Here is an 8,861-nt window from a genome sequence, read left to right as displayed (position 1 = left end):
GATTGGCTCTTGGCTATCCACTTACCCAACTAAAACTACTCTCTTCGCCTTCAGAGAAGGTTATCAGTTGTGCATTAGTTGAATGGAGCAGCAGACTCTCAACAAGGTTCAGTTCTCTGAGCTTAATTTCAACAATGAACCCGGACTCATACACAGTCGAATCCTTACTGATCGCTCCGAAACTGAGTCTGGATCACGATCTCGTCTCTATATCGTATATATTGAGGAAGAGATTCACTTTTCTCTTGTGGCATATGCCTCCTCGGTATTCCAAGCTGAGGTGCTTGCAATTCTCAAGGCCATGAACTACATGGTGTAAAATAGGTGGAGAAGGTTTTTTTAACTGACAGCCAAACTGCACTCAAGGCATTTGAAAGTGCTCTCTAACTACTTCTGGACTGGTTCGACAATGCAAGTCTCGCCTAAATTATGTTGGAAAACATAACGACTTGTGTTGATACCCTGTGTGCCAGGTCATTTGGCCACAGATAGCTCAAATCAGGTATTACTCGGTCCGCAGCCAGTTATAGCGCCAAAAAGTGGCTGAATATTTTAATAAGCAAAAATAATAATAATCGAGAGCTGAGGTTTAGCTGTCATAGAAAATGTCAAGGGTTTTTGGACCCCTCCTCCATAGGCCGTTAGCGTAGGTGTTCGGGGGTTGAAGAATCTCACTTGTATACAGATTGTGATGAGACGCTCATCCACCGCGATGAATGATAGGACTTGACGATGAGTTACATTTCACGCATCACAAATTGAGCAGTGAATATGCGATCCTTTTACAGGGCAGCTGTAGCAAAACTTTTAATGCCCTATGGTGGCCCTGTATTGTCTCATACAAAGCATTTCTTGCATGGAAGTGATGTAAAATAAATGTTTTTTCTGCAAAAAGGTGACCTATTTTTTTTTGTTACAGTCTAATGGACCCTGCAGAAAAAAATATCAATTGATTAAAATAACCAATTTCTAGTTAGCTTTTTGGCGGGAGTTCGATATCTAAATAACTAACTTTTAATTAGCTGTGACAAAACTAACTTTAACTTAGTTGTAAAGTCGTGCAAGAGTCATGCAGACGTTATCGGGAGTTTGTTTTCTTTACAAGTTTCTACTTAAATAACCTCATAAAAAAATTACTTTCAACACACTTTTTTTTTCTGAACTTCACAGATTATTTTTCGTATTCAGGACAAATAAAAGGAAGATCGAAATTTTATATTATAATTTTGAAGTTTAGGTCTGACGGTGTTCGAACATGGACCACCTACAGCAGAATATGTAAACCAATATGAAATGTATTGAAATAAAGTAAATAAAAAAAGGAACAAAAAACAAAAAATTATTTCCTTTTCTTATAGTCAGTTTTATGTCCAAAAGTAGGAAACCAGTTCTAACTATTTTGCGGCCATCGCCCTTCAAATGTAGTTAGTTACGGCCAAAGGAAATAGTTAATCAATAGTTACCACTAGTCGACTGCAAGTTAGTTAATAGGTAGCTACAAACTAGTCCCATTTCCTGCAGGGTATTTACTTACATTGTGTATATAATAGGTTCGGTTGTTGTTTATCAATTACAGTTTCTTTGTTGCATTTGGAATTACATTGATTTAAATTTATTTACGTTAAAGGCTTTACTCACCGATTATATGTACATATCCGCAGTTGACATGAAATCAGCTCCAAAGCTCGAATCATATGCACGTGTTTTGTGAGTGTGTATGTCCGCCTATAAATAAATACATACAGACATTGCCTCAACGCAATGCAGCTGCGCAAGAGTCATCGTTAAAGATGGATTGGATGCAAATACTGATTGCATTAGAGTTACAATGAGCAATGCATTAGCTGAGTACGCGTGCACTCAAGCGATAGAAGTTGAATTTGGGTTGCTGCTTTATAAAGCATCAAATTTGTATTGTAAATTACATGCATTTACATGATTGCTAATATTCTCTCTGAGTTCACGAGTACCCCTTCCTTTGGGGAGCTAATAGGCAAGTTGCATACTGATTAAAATGTTTGCAGACGAATTTCCAATACTTGCGCAGCTATGTATACTGCATGCACATATTTACATTGAACACTTAAATATTCATAAATCTATGTAAAGCGTTATGTCTCTCACAAAAAATGTTGTGTTCAAAAAAAAAAACTTTTTTATTGGCAAATTCCAGCAATTTACAGTCGAGTTTTTCGGAGTATTATTTATTTTTATTATTTTTATCATTTAATCAAACGATTATGGTTTTAGCTAATCTGAAATTCTAAGATTTACTGCCTTCACATATTTCTAGTATCATTATTAGGGTAGCGAATACATAAGTGCTTATACATACATACATACATAGTACGTACATATAGCTCACTAAGTAGTACCGTACAAGAGTGCCATTGAAAAAAGTTATAAAACACTTGAGCTTTTTAGAAGTTCAATGATTATTTCAAGGTGAAAAAACTTGAAATTTACGTAAATTTTCCTGCTGAGGTGCCTAAATTATAAATTTCCTAAGTTTGTTAAAATAAATATCATGATTTTGGACCTCGTACATGACCAGCCGCCAACATTGCCAAAATGTGTTTAGGTAGACCAAAGCTGAAAGAGTCTGCATGCGTACATACATATGTGAGTGAGGGCCATACTTCTTGAAATAAAAATAAGGAAAATAAAATACGAAGGGTACAAGGAAGCAATACCATTTTTCCAGTTTTGCTGAGTTAAGGTTGTATTAAGATTACCTCTTTCCAATAACAGAAATGCTTGCAGTCTGAATGCAATATTCCAGGAAACCTACTGCCTTACTATTCTATTGAAATCAAAAAATTTCGCTCATTAATCCCATAAAAGAAAGTTTGGAATGCTCATAAAGCAGACTCACACCTTACACCTTGAAACGAGAATTTCAGAGCTTCCTGAACTCAAAAACTGGAAATCAGTTGAAGAGACGACACGTAACTTGCGGATCGTAAGGTGTAGCGCGTATATTGATATAATCGAAAAAGAAATTAAAACGAAGGTTTTACCAAGATGATTATTAGAGTCGAAAATCCTGAGAATTATATCCGCAAGACTTTGCAACAAAGATCGAATTGAGGCTGGAAGTAGGAGGGTGTGCACAATGGGAGTATTTGATGATGTCAAGGGAGCCATTAATAACGTTACCTTTGACTTCATGTGCTCTGCAGTATTTCTGTAACATCGAAACCGGTTTGTCTCCAAACCAAATTTGACAAGGGACAAGGGCGAAAAATCGTTCCACAATACATCAATAATGTTAGCCTTGAAATCCAATGGAGAATCACTTTTGCCAACAAGTGCTACTTTGGACGCAGTAGGCAATTGATACATGGACATAGAAAATGTCTGATTAGGTGCACCTGAAGTACATATTCGAGAGATAAATATTGTGAAAGATTTATGGGGCTTTACGCGTTGACGATGGCAAATACCGCAGACGCAGATGGAACGATGAGCTGTGCTATGCCAGCTTGGGCATGTCGTTCGAATGGACACGGACGCTCCAGCTCTGAAAGTATTGAACGCGGAACCCAGTGGTGGTAGCAGAGGAGAGGAAGGCATCCTCTGCGATGGAAATACCTTAGGAGATGGACTTGAGCTGGTTGATGAATTGGCCGATTGTGGTTCATTGTAGTGTCCAAGTGTATCGGAACCAATGCCACGGCCAATAATAGTGAGAACTGTCACGCATATCAGGGTCTGGTAAATTTTGTTTTACTAAGCCATTACACACAAGTCCAATTTTAACGTAAATGCGCAGGAAATTTCAGTAAAATGGGTAACAGTGTTAAATGATCACTTATAAACAAAGTAATCAAATATACATACTTATTAATTAAATTATTAAAGTTTTTTTTTTTTTGCTTCTCGACCATTAAAAAGTGTATTGGTCTTGCATCGGTAATTATAGAAATGACATCCAAAGCACTAATAAGCATTTAAAAGCTCATTAAACTATTGTTTTAAACAAAGTGTCAGCGTTATCGCTATTAAGCGGCATCAAGCGAACACTTGTCCACTCGGTTATCAGACATTTACACATGCGATTTGCTTCAAAGCAAAAACTGCATGAACTGATGACAATGAATTGTGCACGTTAGATATATAGGGTGTCCCGTAATTCACGCAAGATTTAATTTATATATAAAATTTTTTTGGTTTTTTGCGAAAACCTTTTTCGTTTTATTTAAACATAAGATTTTGATTAGAGTCTCGCCTGCATAAAATCGATTTAACGCTGTGATTTCAAACACAGAAAAAAAGGAAATTAATTATGTTGTGTTTAGAGGTGAAACATAGATATAGATTTTGTCTCATAACCAATATACATACATACATATGTACATATGTACATGCATCTGCTATTGCTTAAGGTTATATTTGTTTTCTTTTTTCTATCTAGATCCCTACATCTATCCCTGTTCGTTCTAATTACATTTATGTTTTTCTGTTTTCGTTTATCTTCATTTTTATCTTAAAAAAAATCGATAGTAACATCCAATAAAATATCAGTAACAAAACCGATAAAAATATCGATAACAACATCGATGAAAAATTCTATAAAAATTTCGATAGAAAAATCGATAATAATATTAGTAGCAAAATATTTAGAATCTCGATAAAAATATCCATAACAAAATCGATAAGAACATGGATAACAAAATCGAGAAAAATATCCATAACGAAATCGATAAATATCGATAATAATATCGACAATATCGATAGAAAACTGGATAGCCAAATAGTTAAATATTGATAGCAAAATCAATAAATATTGATAACAGAATCGATAAATATCGATAACAAAATCGATAAATATCGATAACAAAATCGACAAATATCGATAACAAAATCGATAAATATCGATAACAAAATCGACAAATATCGGTAACTAAATCGACAAATATCACAAATTCGATAAAAATATCTATAACTAAACCAATATGTATCGATAACAAAATCGATAAAGAATATCGCTAGCAAAGTAGTTAAGAATATCGATTACAAAAACATGCTTTCCTTTTAATTTGAAACTTGCGTGATTTATGAGACACCCTATATTTGTGAACACACACATACCTTTATTTATATACATACATATATATCTGCGTACATATGTATGTAAACGTGTGTAATGCAATTACTCGTCGGGATGGTGATGATATACATAGGCGTTGTAGTTATGAATGAACTGAACTATTTATATATTATATCACTCGAACTTCTGAGTAAAACCATAAGTTTTGTATACATATTTACTTATTTATTTATTTGTTCATGACCCGTTTTTCATGAAAAAGTTCTTTAACTACAGAGTTGGGTAATTTTAATTAAGTTGCGGCGTTGTCTATTCGTTGAAAGCACAATCAGCTATGGTTTTGTAAAAAATAAAAAAGTTTTTTATTTTATTTTGTGTTCTAGAAGGCGACATAGTTTTTCCATAGTCTTCTTCTTGACTTATATGTCGGAATGCCATTAGGCCAGGTCATCTTTTCGAGCGTGAATTTGGAAAACTTTTTCTGAACTATTTCGATTTTGCTTGAGTATGAATCCATAATAGGGATGCCAAATAACTACACCTCTTTTTACAACGCTCCGGCATTTTTTCTGCAATTTTTTCTTTGTTGCTGTTTATTTTCTAAAACAATTATTTTTGGAATTGTGATAAAAAAAAAAATTTAATTGGCAAATGGTTTAATGAAATGACAAAAGTGTTTTCAAATAAGCTAATCGAAAATAAATATGTCATACATATATTGATTTCGCTTCGTTTATTACACTATGCTTAAAATCAATTACTTATTTATAACTGCAATGTACAGCTGTACGATAATTGTTGCTAATCACTAATTTTTATTGATTACGGTAGCTAATCTAAGCATACATTATTGCAAATAGCATTTTTATGATTCAAAAGTACATACATACATATGTACATTCGTAACCATGTAGAAAGACGGAGCAAGACGGAGAGAGTAGAGATAAGACTACTTGCCAAATTTTTTTCGGCAAACAATCTGTTGTGGAGTTAAAGCTAAAATATATCTAAGTGAACGGGGATGGTATTATTGTACCAAGAGCGCACCCAAGCTATGCTCGAGTGCTTATGCCCACCAATTAAATGGTCAAATGAGTCGTACTAAATATCGGATTAAAGCGAAACCGAGTGCAAAGTAATTAACTTTATAATTGATGTATTGTATTGCATGCCATTGCTTGGTGTACAAACATATGTACATTAGAGTGGTAAAAAAAAGTTAAGTCAGAGTTTCAATGCTCTCACCTCCTAGGATCGCTCCAAGCGCTCAAAGATTTTCCATGTAAGAAAAAAATACTCATTTTCGTAGAAATGGTATGGAGTTCTAGAAAATCAATAAGGGTATTCATCAATCCTTATAAATGCATTGCAAACCGTATTAACTTACATTTGTGTAAACCTTATAAATTAGCTGTCAAAATTTGTATGGAAACTCGTTTACACATTTACCTGATAAATTTCTCCAGCGATTTCACTGAATAAACTTGATAAACTGAAGCCAAAGCAACTCTGTCGCAACTCTAGCTATGTTTTCTTGGGCAATAATCGGGAAAGTGAAACTTCTTTAGCAGCGATTGGTTGGTTGAGAATAAATTGGAAAATTAATCAGAAATTGTAAAGGTAAATTTAAACACTTCATTTTTTTATAAGGGCAAAGGTGAAGGCGAATATGTAGCTGAAGAAAATGGTAAACATAAAAGTAAAAAAGATTAATATAAAGAAAAAGATGAAGATGAGGATACCGATGAAAGTAAAGATGAAGATAGAGCAAGAAAGATTAAAATAAAGGTAACTTCAGAGAAAAGGATATAGGTAGAGACATAGAGACTCAATCTGAGAACAATTTCGGGATTTTAAAGTCTGTCGGGTTTCTCGGAACTTATCGATATAATAATCGAAATTTATTGGTTGTGTTATCGATGTTTTTTTCGATTTTGTTATCGATACTTCTTATCGATTTCACTATCGATATTTTCCGAAATTATTGATACAAAAATCGATATTTTTATAAATTTTCCTATAGATTTTTTATTTTTCGAAATTGTTATCGATATTTTTATCGATTTTGTAAACGATATTTTGATCGATTTTGTTATCCATACTTTGATCGATTTTCTATCGATATTGATATCGATTTTTCTATCGCTATTTTTATCGAATTTTTCATCGAGTTAGTTTCCGATATTTTTATCGGTTTTGTTATCGATATTTTGATGGATGTTATTATCAACTTTGTTATCGATAGAGTATAAAGATAAAAATAAAGACAAAGGAAAACAGAATAACATAAATATAATTAGAAAGTGTGTAGATATCGCACACCGACTCCAAAAGAGTCACAACTCAAAACATTTGGGAGCTATCTGTCTTTTTAAAATTGAACCAGAAAAAGCATCAGGTTCCTTAGAAAGTTTCCCAAATTTCTTTCAGTGCATTTCAAGCCACTTTGACACATTTGCGAAATCTTTGCTACCAAGTGCCGCTACACAATCGACTGAGACTGCAAAGAAATTAACAAATTAACGTCAATGAAGACGTACTTACTATGTATGTATGTATGTATGTATGTGTGTATTTTCATGCACGTGTACATTTGTGTAGGCGCAAACCCTCCTAAAACAAGCGTCCAGTTTCCCAATTGTTCATTTGTTCTTCATATACACACATTTCTACTTACATGCATAGATATGTTGTGTGTACGTCCAAGAGGTTAAGTAAAATGCACCGAAACTGAACCCGCTGTGCGTGTTTTTGTTTCGTGCCCCAAAGACAAAAGTCAAAGTAAACCAAAAAGAGGTTAAGACAAACAAAAAACAACAAATTTTCTCAGTGGCATGCAACTTGAGCTCCTTCTTGTTGTCTAGTTCATCGTATGTACATATGTATGTATGTATGTATATAGTTACGTTCATAAGTGCTTGGGTGTGTGTACGTGAGTGAGGCGGACTTTGCTGCGTTCGTGGAATATAGCAGCGTCATTTACTCCATTCAGGTGCATTTTAGGTGCACTTGCACCCAAGCGAATATGAACACAAAGTCCAACAAGTTGCTGCTATTGTAATTACATATGTTGAGTGCATTGGAAAATTGCAATAGTAACTAAAACAAAGAAAACTAAAAAAAAAAAACTAAAATGTTGGAAATAATAAAATATTCGCTGGAATTGTGTGTTGTGACTAGTTAAAATTTAAGTATGTATGTATGTAGATGGGTTGGTAATTGGGGAGGAATGTCAGCTATTGAGCACGCTCAGTCGGTACATCTGCGCTCATCACTCGGCACTTAACACTTGACCGTCTAAATATTGTTTTTTGTTTTTTGAGTGCCGTAAGATAGGCGGTTTTGCAAAACCTTCGACGATATGTATGTATTTGTAAAATGGTCTATTGCATTTGCAATTAAAGCATGGACACATCTACTTCAGCTTCTGGTTGAATTGTTGAACCAAAAGCCATAACTCCCCATATGCCTGAAGAACTTCTTCTCAATCCAGTTAATACAATAAGAGCTTCTTTCAAGCCATTGAAACCACGCACATGGTTAGGTCCACCACATGTTGCGCTTGCTTCTGCCTTTGGCCGCGTTTAGGGCTTATACTTACTAAGTAGAATTCTCCTTTCTTCGATGCCGGAGAAGAGGAACTTCCGCATGTCAAAGCTATACAACATTTCGTGTGCATATCACTCCGGCTATGCCATCCACAGTACTTTTGCGCAGAACCCACATCGAAATTTACAAAAAAAGTGCATAGTGCAAACCGAATTTATAAATAAGCTAGCGGTCGGAAATTAGAAACATTTACTTTAAA

This window comes from Rhagoletis zephyria, unplaced genomic scaffold (genome assembly GCF_001687245.7).
Source record: "Rhagoletis zephyria isolate East Lansing unplaced genomic scaffold, Rhagoletis_zephyria_1.1 Rzeph_scaffold_07540, whole genome shotgun sequence".
Taxonomy (NCBI): Eukaryota; Metazoa; Arthropoda; class Insecta; order Diptera; family Tephritidae; genus Rhagoletis; species Rhagoletis zephyria.
Note: the sequence above shows the minus strand (reverse complement) of the source record.